Raw genomic sequence first — 11,974 nt, forward strand, 5'->3', positions numbered from 1 at the left:
ACTGAATCCTCGATTTTGCTATAGAAGGAGCGGATGTCTCTTCCATCCTTGAGATCAAGGCCTAGCTCTACAAATCGTACGAGGAGGCCAAGGTTTCCAAGCAATACTCCACTATTTTAGATGTCAATTACCACCATGCCAAGTAGAGAGATTAACTCCTCCTGATCCCTTCTCCACCATGAACTCAATTGTTGAATCTTGTGCTTTCGAGTACGTCTTTTTTTCATTTCTCTTTAGATACATATGACTCTTTTTTTATACATATATCTGTGTAATTATGCTGTTGGATTAAGGGTTTTTTTTTTCATGGACAAGTAGGAGCTTAAAGTGATCAATAATGGATTGGTCGTCTATGCAACAATAGAAGTTAAGAGGTATATGATTAGTTGGTAAAAGCAGAGCTTTTTTAATGAGACATATAAGAAGTATTGTGTTGATGTTTTCCACAAGAGCCTTGAGCAAGAGAAGTTATAGCAACTACAAAGCCATGATTTTGAAAGTATAGCAACTACACAAGTCTCATTAATTCTTCTTCCTAAATTTAAATAATCTTGATTTTCTTCCATTTTTAGAAATTTTAGAGTTTAGGGAACAAATCAAAATTTACCTTGAAACCATACACAAAGAACATAAGGACGAAGATAGAGAAGAAAATTTAGTAGAGATTGTGAATTAGAATGAGAAAGACAATAAAAAAAACGCCATTGAACAAGAGGATAACATTAAAGATAAAAAAAAAAAAAAAGCTACGTGTAAGGTCATTATTGGGCAAATAAATTTTGACAACTGTCCCTGAACTTATCTAGTTGTAATATTACAGTCTCTCAGCTTAAAAATGTAATATAAAATCCCATCAACTTTTAAATTGTGCACAGTAAAATCTTTCTAATATCCAATTATCAGTTTTTCAATTAAACACTGATCTGGACAGTTCTAGTATAGAGCTTAGTCAATATTTCTCTTTTCTTTCTCAAGCCATGTGTAAATTAAATCCTTTTTCTCTTTGTAGACAGAATAATTTTTCACGTGTAAAAAGAATAATTTTACGCTTTGCATAAGATATGAGAGAGAAATATTGACTAAGCGCTATGCGAGAGCTATTGACATTGGTTTCTAACTAAAAAATTAGTAATTGAAAGTCATAGGGATTTTATTGCGCAAAATTTGAAAGTTTAGAAAATTTTATGTTACATTTTAAAGTTAAAGGACTATAGTGTTATAACTATATAAGTTCAAAGAAAGTTATTAAAATTTATCCTTATTGGGCAACTGATCCGTGTCTGCACCACTTTAATATATCATCGTGCTTATTTCACACGCTTTTTGATTGAAAGATGGTAGGAATTTATTTAGGATTAATTGTCAAAAAAGCCCAGAAGTTTTACAATTTTTGCAATTAAACCTTGAAATTTACATAATTGTCAATTAAACCCTCACATTTGATTGATATCTCAAGTGACCCTAACCGTCAAAAAACCGTTAGTATACTTAACAGAGCTCTACGTCAACTGCCATATCATCATTGAAAAAGCCATATCAAAAACCCCAAATTTGTGTTAATTGCTAAAAAAAATCATAAAATTTGTCAATTTTTGCAATTAAACTTTGAAATTTATATAATTACTAATTAAACTCTCATGTTCTATTAATGTTTCAAACTGATCCAACCGTCAATAAATTATTAGTATACTTCAACAAACCATAAATTATAAGCCAAATTTTATTCTGCAGTTATAATTACTCTATCCTATTCCAATCAACCCACACGTTCAAGCTAATATTAACAAAACTTGTTCATTGTTACTATATATATACATAATAACATAATAAAACCTTAGAAACATAGCAAAATAAAACTAAATTAAATTCTTCCTCCTCTGCACAGTCAACTTTTTCTTCAAATAAACTATTTAATCCTTTAAATTTTTTTTTTTTGGTCTTTGTCAACACTTTAACTCTACTTTGCATATCATTAATCAGTCTATCATTTTGATTATAATTTTTACTTAGCTGCATCTATTTTTTAGTAATTTTATTGTAAATCTTCTCCAACTCTATAACTTTCTACTTAAGAGCATTTCTTTGCTAAAGTAAATGTTTAAGTAGCTTTTTCTCCTGATCATTGCAAGGTGGATCAAACCACTGAAAGAAAGAACTGTCATTCTCCTAAATTAGTTACTTATTAATATCAACTATCAATAAACTTATAAAATACAGCTCCCAAATAAAATAGTCAAAACAAAAGCTATGACAATTACCTGCCAAGCACCACATATTAATGGTTTATTAACGGCCAAGTCAATTTGAGACATTAATCAAACGTGATGGTTTAATTAACAATTATGCAAACTTCAGGGTTTAATTGTAAAAATTAGCAAACTTCATGATTTTTTTGGCAATTAAACCTGATTTGAAATTTTTGATGTAGCTTCTTTAGTAATGATGTGGCAGCTAATGTGGAATTCCCGTTAAGTATACTAATGGTTTATTGACGATCGAATCAATTTAAAACATCAATCAAACGTGAGGGTTTATTAGCAATTATGCAAACTTCAAGCTTAATTGCAAAAATTGATAAATTTAAGGTTTTTTTAGCAATTAACTTGATTTATTTATGTCAAAATATGAAAGTTAAATTATGTAATGGGACATTTTCAAAGTTGAAAGTGCCACTAGACTTTTTTTAGTAATGTTTAAGAGTGAATTTATGTATTTGGCCTTAATTAAATTATTAAAAGTATTTTTATTAATAATTATCTCATTTATTGACAGGTCCAATATATTATAGTAACATTTTTTCTATTAAATTATAACAATTATAGATTATAGTTTATATAGTATTAATAATAGTGTTCAATCATTTTTATATAAAATCGAGTTTATAATAGCTATTTCATAAATTAAATATTAATAAATTTAAGACTTTAAAATGAATTTCACACTCGCATTACTAAGCAAATGAGCCAAGCGAGCTAGGTTTATTTACCCCTTACCACTGATCAATATTATGGTTAGTTGCTTTGTAGAATCTAATATATATATATATATATATATATATTTTAATATGGTAGAATCTAATAGTTAGTTGATTGTCAAAAAAATGACTTAATTGGTTGCTAACATCTTTCTTTTTAAAGTAGGAGATTAAGAATGTGAAAACTCAAACTGAGTTTGTAATGAATGACATGTCTCTAGCTATTAAACAAAGTCAGGCAAAACATATTAGTTACTAACATTGACATATATATAATGTTTTTTTTTTTACCTTTTTTTTAAGGGCTCTTTTTAGTTCCAAACTTCACATATCTAAATACTTACAGATTGTAGGATTTAAACTTTGCTTTCCCTTATTTGATAAATTGCAAAATATTAGACAATTTTCATACAAGCTTTATTCAGCTGTTAGATATTAAAGAGAAAAACAGACGCAACATTATATATATACCATCAATCTATGTAAATATAGAGCTAATTAATAGCAACCGACGATCCCATCAGAACTTTGATGTTAAACGGGTATTAAGATGGATGACCTCTTAGTTACATCCTATTTTAAATATGAAGCTTAAAGTTGTAGAAGGACTTGGGGAAGCCGAGGGCAGCATCCCTTGCTTTCTCCGGCAGAGGGGTTGCCAGAGTCAGTGGCTCAAACTTGGCCTTGCTCGCTTTCTTTACCTTCAACGGGAATGAATGAGAAGGTAACCTGTACGGATCATACTTCTTCTTAAGATCACCATCTATCACGCTATATGTTACTGACCTTCCCTTCTCTACCTTCTTTATCTTCTCGATTGATTCCTTTACATAGTTACGTATGGCTACATCAAACATAACAAATAATAATTTCAAGTTATATAATAATCTATTTCATGTGCAAGTAACATTAAATTTTTCAAAAGCAATGGTAAACCGAAACAAAAACTATAGCTAAAGAGAAAAACTTGCCTAAACCTAGTTCATCATGTACTTAAAACACGAATATGTAGGTGTCTTATCATATATAATGTATCTTGAGTCAATCATAAGCTAGATTGTTAATATTCTATATTGGTTTGGGATGAGCTGAGCGTAATATGCTCCTTATAAAGTCTTGGCACTCTTCCCTTATTGAGCTAGCTTTTGGGGTGAATTAGGCCCTACTCATTTTTTTAAGATAGTTTTTCTTAGCTAAATATGGTAGTAAAAGGGTGGATGGGTCATATTTAAACTCCAAGTCATTAATTAAAACTAGTATGCAGGATGTAAGATTATCATATTATTTAAGAAAGAAATTACCTCTGGGTATACAACCCACTAATTATTTAATCGACATATTGCATATTTACATTTGAATTAACTAAAATCACGTATATGCAGGATTCTTTCTTCAGGTGAAGATTGCTCTTGCAACCGCAAAAAAGAGTGAAAAATCATTTGTCTACATGAGATTTTAAATGTCAAGTTTGATAAAGTGTAGGGTTGGGGAATGTAAGTATAGTTAGAGAGAGAGAGAGAGAGAGAGAGAGAGATCACCAGGCCCAAGCTTGAAAACCTGAGACTTCCAGGGCTGCCATCTCCTTCTACGTATTGGGCAAGGGCTAGCATTTCTGGGTTGATTTCGCTACTTATTACTGGGTTGATTTCGGTACTTATTCCTGGCCTTGTCTGCTGAGAAGTTGAGCACCACTTCTCCTTTAAGGCTCCTCATCTCTCTTTCTCTCTCTCTCTCTCTCTCTCTCTCTCCCTCTGTAGTTCTTTCTGTGATCATTTAAGTCCTTATATAAGCACAGAAACTTGCCCTCCAGGTGGGAAGTTAATTTGTCAAAGCAATAAAGCACATTAATCATTCTCTATGTGGACTTGCTTTTAATCTGAATAATTCCGAAACAAAAGTAATTCATGTAGCCTAAAGATTCTTTGACATCTTTTGGCTATGAAGAACCAATAGAAGTTAGCTCAACCACTCGTTACTTTATATGCAAATCTCTTCATATCTTGTTATTTTATGTACAAATGGGTTTACGTCATAACCCATATGGTGAAGTAATTAACACAAGTCTTAATAATATTTTTTTTAATAAACCTTTTTTTTAATAATAATTATTTGGTCACACTAGGAGAAGTGGCTTTCCCTCTATCAATTCTCAGGCATGACATATATTTGATTCCTAAATACCTGCTCAGAAAAAAAAAAAAAAAAAAGGGCTGCCTCAGGTCAATTTGATTATCATTCCATAGGGCATCAAGATTTTAATACTATCCTCCGTGGGATGTGCCAATTATTATTGTAATGACAAAGGGATAACATTTAAATTTAGGGACAATAACATATGCAACATTTAAGAGTAAGATGTCATGTATTTAAATTTGAAGTATTAGTAATAAATATAATATTATCTAATAGGCCTAAAAAATAATAATTTTTTTTAATTAGGTACAAAAAAAAAAACCAATATTTTAAACTTGTTATAAAAGTTCTTCCACCAAATATGAGAGTTTGCACATACTTAACTACCCTCAATTAAAATTGACCCAATAACATAAATTGAAAAAGGAAATAGTGTTTTTATTTCACTGTTCTGCAATAACCAACATAGATTATCTGTTCTCTAATTTATTTTTATTTTTCGTTGTCCCGTTGCTACAAATCTAATTTTTTTTTAAAAAAAAAAAGCTCTGGAAATTTCATCGTGCAAATAATTGACAAAATTTTTTATCGTATTTGATTGATGGAAGCAAGAAAACAAATTAAACATCAAAGCTCTTCTACAAACATACATATCAAGTTACTACTTGAGGATTTACATGTATGTACACCTGAGTTTGCATTTGATGATATCAGACTGTAGAGATGGCTGAAGTCCTTTTCTTGAGAATCAATTTTCAATTTGTAGATAAGCAAACGAGCAAGGAATCCTTCCATCTTTTCCCTAAATAAAACAAGAAAATGAAACATGAAAAATTCATTAAGATTTGAATAAGTTGCATCACAATGCTTATTTATACCAAGAATACGCCGAATTTGACATTTAATTCACTCACCAATAGATTAAGAGTTACAGGTCCTTCTACAGATTTTAAAAAAGCTCTAAGCTCAACATACATACAAGAAAGAACATCGATTTTTTCACCACTTGTTTTTGTGCTGGTTGTTAATTAGTAGTTCGCCCTAGAGCAATGCCTTTGTGTTGTGTATTGTAAATATTAATTCTCATTTTATGGCAATTATTAATTTCTCTTATATTTGAATGGTTTAAATGTTATAGAGAAATTTCCTTTAATGACTTGTTGATGTTTTATTCTTAAGTTGTTAAGAATATGAGTGACAAAATATTTTAGTATAAGATATTATAAATTTGGTTCACAATCAATGATACCTCATTAGACATAATTTATCCGGATTGATTGTCATTTTATATTTGTGTCCATGATTAGTATAATATACTAATGAGATGGAATGGTAAATTTCATGCCATAAACAAATATAGTGGATACTTATAAGATAAGTAGGCCGAATCAGTGACTCAAGATGACTTGTACATGGAGTTTGCTCTTGTCAATATAAGGTCATCTAGATCACAATAGTGTATATAATCTCTTGATCTGAAATAACACAATTATCTTGTATATAGATGGTTTAAATTTGATACTGTTTTCATACTTGTACTACGTATGGATATATGGGCATGTGTTGACTCCAACCAGTTATATATGGAGATAAGTATTAGTCAATACGGGATCCGTTACCCTAAGTCCATTTAATTATTTTTGATGAATTCAAGTTCATGACTACGTCAGATAGACTTAGTCAGAAAAGAGTTTCTAACAGAAAAGTCTTATTAATCAAGAATTATAATTAAAAGAAGAACATATGATTCTAAGCATAAGAGTTTGACATGACCCATGACTCTAGCTAAAATTGAGATTTTGCAACAGAGAGATTTTAGTGCACGATACGTATGATCAATGTTCATGAATTGGGAAATTAATTCAGAACTAATTAGATAATCATAATACATTATGCTAGATTTCAACTATGACTTATGAGAACTTAAATGAAAAGAAAATTTTATTTGAGTTTGGAATGGTTCCAATAATATTAAGAAGTTAATATTATTCTCATTGCTAATTAGTAATGAACCTAGTAAGTCACGCACATAAGAGCTGTCACAACCCAACCTATAGGCCGGACCGGCACTAGGACCTGGACCAGCCTAAAGCCCCCGAGGCCCGTAGTAAGCCTAACTATTCCTCAACCCATAACTAGGCCCAATATGCATATAAAATAATTTAAATTAAACTGTTATAATTTTATTTTGGGCTAACTTAGCCCAGTAATTAGCAGAAACTAAAATTAGGGGAGCCCAGCTCAACCCTGTTACATCATTTACAAACTATTTAAAACTCATAAAAAATTTTCATTTATTAATACAAAAACTTAAATTCATACAGTCCCTGATAGGATTAATGCTACTACTAGTACATGCGGAGTTCTAAATTATAAATTTAGACAATAATAATACAGTTAAGTAATTTTTTCCATAACCTGCGAGGAAAGGAACAGGTTATTCTAAAAAAATGTCATCTCCTGTAGTATGGAAAAATATGGTGAACAGGAGTGAGCGTTCGACTCAGAGAGTAAAATATCAATTTTAACAATAATTTTTATAGCTATCTAAAGCTAATGCACCCTGTGGAGTGAAATGCAACATCGTCATAATTTTCATATTCATAACAGCAAAAAAGATAATTTGGAGCACTCACACACCTGATAATGTCAAACAATACATATATGGGAGCTGATCCCCTATACAGCCCTCTTAATCCAACATGTGCCAGCGAAGAACTAAAGCCGGACTTTCGCTTAATAAACCAAATCGGGGTCCCAGCGAAGAACTCAAGCCGTGTCTACCCCAAAGGACCGGGTCCCAGCGAAGATCTCAAGCCGTGTCTACCCGTCCTGTCCATAGCCAACACCATACCACACGCACGCCAACTCACGCACACTGCTCTAAATTACCACAACAACATTCATGGCACTTTAACAATTATAAATGCAACATAAAATGTGCTTAGTATTTAACTACATAAATATATACATATAAGTGATGCATGGTTATGCTTGAACATATAATAATATCAAAATTACAATTAAAATTAATATTTTACTCACAGTACACCAAGGACTATTGTGGCTGCTGGATGGAGGAAAATAGCTAACATCAATCACCTAATAATTAAATTATAAATTTATTAGTACTAAGTCAAAATGAATAAAGAGGCAACAGACATCCTAATTCATGTCGAAAATCCGACAGAGTTTTCCCTATACCTAGGACTTACCCAACCTGCAAAAAGCTTCAAAATACACTTCTATATCTGCCAATCACATAATCACAACACAATCACATCACAAGGCTCCTCCTGGGCCCACCCAAACAGTCAACAATCACAATTCAAAAAATTACAATTTAGCCCCTATAACTAGCCTTTTTGCAAAAATTACCTAAACGAGCTCTAAAAATTCTAAAATTTTTCCCCGCGGTCCTTAATAATATTATAAGGCTATTGCAAAAAGAATTAAAATTTTTTGATCATCCACGAATATTTTATGAATTTTATTCTAAATCGGTATTAGCAAAAAATGAGAAACTTGTAGTTCGGGTTTACCTATACCAATTTTGATACCTGGAACGTGTTTAGAACGTCTAAAAATGCTAGGATTAACTGTAATATCGAATACGTTCTGAGACGGGCAGCCGAATCTAACTGAAAGCTATCCTCGATCCGATTACACCAAAATTAAGTCCAAATTGTGTTAATAATTATTATAAAATTATTTTTAAATTTTGGAAATAAAAAAAGTTCGAAAATCTCACTAAGCGATCTGGATCGTCCGATTATCACATTTTTCAAATTGTGTCCGATCGGAGTGAGATTGGTCCTATCTCAAAGATCTCGTCGTCCCGAATCCATCGGTCATCTCGGATTTCTGATTCGACGGTCGGATCACCGGAAAAGTGGCCAGAAAGCCAATGCCGTCACTTTCTCTCTCCTCTTTCTCTCTCTTCGTTTCTTGCCGGAAACTCCATTAAAACCGGCGAGTCTTGGTCGGACGAGGAACCTAGTGCTGCCAGAATCTCGCTGCAGGCGTCCCCTGTCTTCCCGTTGTCGGAGATGGCCGGAAATGGCCTTGGATGATCCTCTCCCCGTCGCACGGGTTTCTCTCGTTTCCATTGTTGAGAGGCACTAGTCTGGGTTGTTCGCATGGCCAGAGAAATGTTGAAAATGGCTATTAAAGCCTTGGGTTCTTCCTAGCGTCGTCGGAAACAATAGAGGTTTCCTCTTGCATTAAGTGCCGCTTGGATCACAAAGGAGGGTGTGACAGCCTTCACTAGAACTGTTGGGTTTCACTGGAGATGTTGGGCTCGAAGAACGCTTGCCGGCCATGGTGATAAGCTCGCCGAAAAATGAAAAGGGGAAAGTCTCTGTTCGGCCAGCATGCGAAGAAGAGGACCAATTTTGGTCCCTTCTTGCCGATTGGTCCAAAAAAGTTATTTTAGTTTTTTTTTTTTTTTGTTATTTCCTTAATCTGGACGCAATTCCAGATTGGTGAACTATCATTTTGTTTTTATTATTATTAAAAAAAAATCTCCCCACTAAAGTAGTAAAATAATACAATTAATTTTTATATCTAATATTTTAAACTTAAACTAAGAATATAATAACAATAATAATGAAACATTTAATTAATTAATTCTTTTCATTTGTTTACTTAATAAATAACTTAAATACAATTTAGTTTAATCATAATGACAGTAATAATAGTAAATTTAATTACCAACACAATTTAATTAATAATAAACTAAATCTTAAAAATCCAAATTGATAATAGTAAAATAATAGTAATAACAATAGTGAATGTAATGTGGTAAACTATATTCACTTAAATTCATTTATTACTTCTTAAGAAATTTACCACTAAAATTGTCAATACTAAAATAATTTTACCATAAATTCTATGTCAAACACACTCCAAATTTAATAACCCAAACATAAATAAAATATAAAAATAATGAAATTTCTCTGACACCAAAATTTTAATATAATAATAGTATATTTAAATAAATTATAATAATATTAATAAAATAATATTAAAAATTATTAAAAAAAATTTTGGTTACTACAAGAGCAACTTGATTAAAGCAAAATTAATTTGATTAATTAATTAAATAGTTTAATTAATTAATTAAATTAATAAATTTAGTTTGTAATTAGATTACAAAGTCCCTAGCATAATTTGAAACTCAATTTATATATGGAAGTTTTAAAGTTAATATTTAAAGTGTTTAGATATAAACTTGAAGGACTAAGCATAAAGGAAGAAAAAGATTTTGGACTTGGTCAAAATTTTACACAAGTTTGATTTGTCAAATTTTGACAATTTGACCACTTTAACTTGGTCAAAAATGGAAGGAAAAATCTAATTAATTAATTGTTAATTAATTAGTTTAATTAGTATTTAGAATACTAATTAATCAAGATTAGTTTCTTAATTAAGATTAAGAAAGTGTCATATGAACCAATGAAAGATTGAAAACTTATTCAATTATTAAATGAGCATATGACACTTGGAAGCTTAACATTAATTAAGGAAATTAAATAAAAGAAAAAGAGAAGAAGACAAAAAAAAAAAAATCATCTTTCCCCCCTCCATAACTAAGTTCTTTATTTTCTTCTTTGCATGATTCAAGAGTATTAAGTGTTAATACACTTGAATTGATCAAAGAGAAATTGTTTCTCTTCACTTCCAAAGAAAGAAAACCAAAGAAAACTCAAGAATAATTCTTTTTCTTCTTGACCGCCCCACTTGGAAGGGATATCAAGGAGTTTTGCTTGAATCAAAGGGCTTTGATCAGGGGCTTGTGTGGACATGCTAGAGAGCCAACACTTTGTAGTTTGACTACTCGAATTAAGTGGTTAGAATGTGATTTTGTGCCTATTGAGTGAGTTTTTCTTCAAAATCCTAACTTTTTAAGTTTGAGAATTTTATTTTCTAATAGCCAATTAGGCATGTTAGCAATTGATTAGGACCAAAACTAAGTGTTTTGCAATTGTATAAAAGGTTTATATGTTACATGAAATTTAGGATTAAATTTTTTTTAAAATTGCTAACCTTGTACCTATTAGTGAATTGTTTCAACTTTGGTGCAAATTTCCTTCATTGGCTTTCTCTTCTGGCAACTCCATTTTCAAACGACATATCAATACATGATGATCGATGAAGAACACCATTATATCATCCATTCTTCGCAATATGCACATAGAAAATTTAAACTGTCACAAAAGATTAAAAAAATAAATAATTTAAAATGACTATTCATTAAATGCAACTAAGTAACACGAGATTAATAAATGCAACAAGATATTTGAATCCAAACTTTGAAACTGTAAGACAACATTAAAAAAGACCAACTCGAAGGGAGGAATAAAGTCTGTTTAATGACTAAAGGCACTAAAGAGTAGAACAAAACAAAAGTATAAAGACTAAAAAATATATTTTTTAAAAAATATTTAAGTTTATTAAAATATAAAAATTAAATAATAATTTTCTCTTGTAAATATGTTAGTAACCAAATTGAACCTTGATTCTCCCACCTGTAGGCAAAATTATCATACATGCTGATTTATCAGCAAGCACATCGTTGGTTATTATTAGTTTGCTATCTACAGTCTGTGGTGGCAGGTCAACCCTCAAAACTGTGAATCCAACTAAGTAGCATAGGAATGATTTTATTCAATTGAATTCTATTGAAACGAAATTAAATTATATATAATTAAATTTAAGACAAATTTAAAGTTTAAAAATTAATATTCATATAGGATTTTGATTTGAATACCCGTTTTTCAAACTCAATTATATAAATAAATAATTAAATATAAAATATATTTTTTATAATAATATTTATAAATTTTTATTTATTATATTTTAAAT

At 30.6% G+C, this 11,974-nt stretch overlaps 1 long non-coding RNA gene and 1 pseudogene across 1 annotated transcript; both read right to left on the reverse strand.

The window, feature by feature from the left end:
- Window positions 1-3,364: 3,364 nt before the first annotated feature.
- Window positions 3,365-4,687, reverse strand: LOC110644240 (uncharacterized; annotated as a pseudogene).
- Window positions 4,688-5,679: 992 nt separating this feature from the next.
- LOC110644242 (uncharacterized) lies at window positions 5,680-9,576 on the reverse strand. Its single transcript, XR_009150060.1, has 2 exons — window positions 7,748-9,576; window positions 5,680-5,909 (listed from the first exon to the last, which is right to left on the reverse strand). It is a non-coding gene; the product is annotated as an uncharacterized LOC110644242 (long non-coding RNA).
- Between the last annotated feature and the right edge of the window lie 2,398 nt (window positions 9,577-11,974).

The sequence above is a fragment of the Hevea brasiliensis genome, chromosome 7 (genome assembly GCF_030052815.1).
Source record: "Hevea brasiliensis isolate MT/VB/25A 57/8 chromosome 7, ASM3005281v1, whole genome shotgun sequence".
In the NCBI taxonomy this organism is placed as follows: Eukaryota; Viridiplantae; Streptophyta; class Magnoliopsida; order Malpighiales; family Euphorbiaceae; genus Hevea; species Hevea brasiliensis.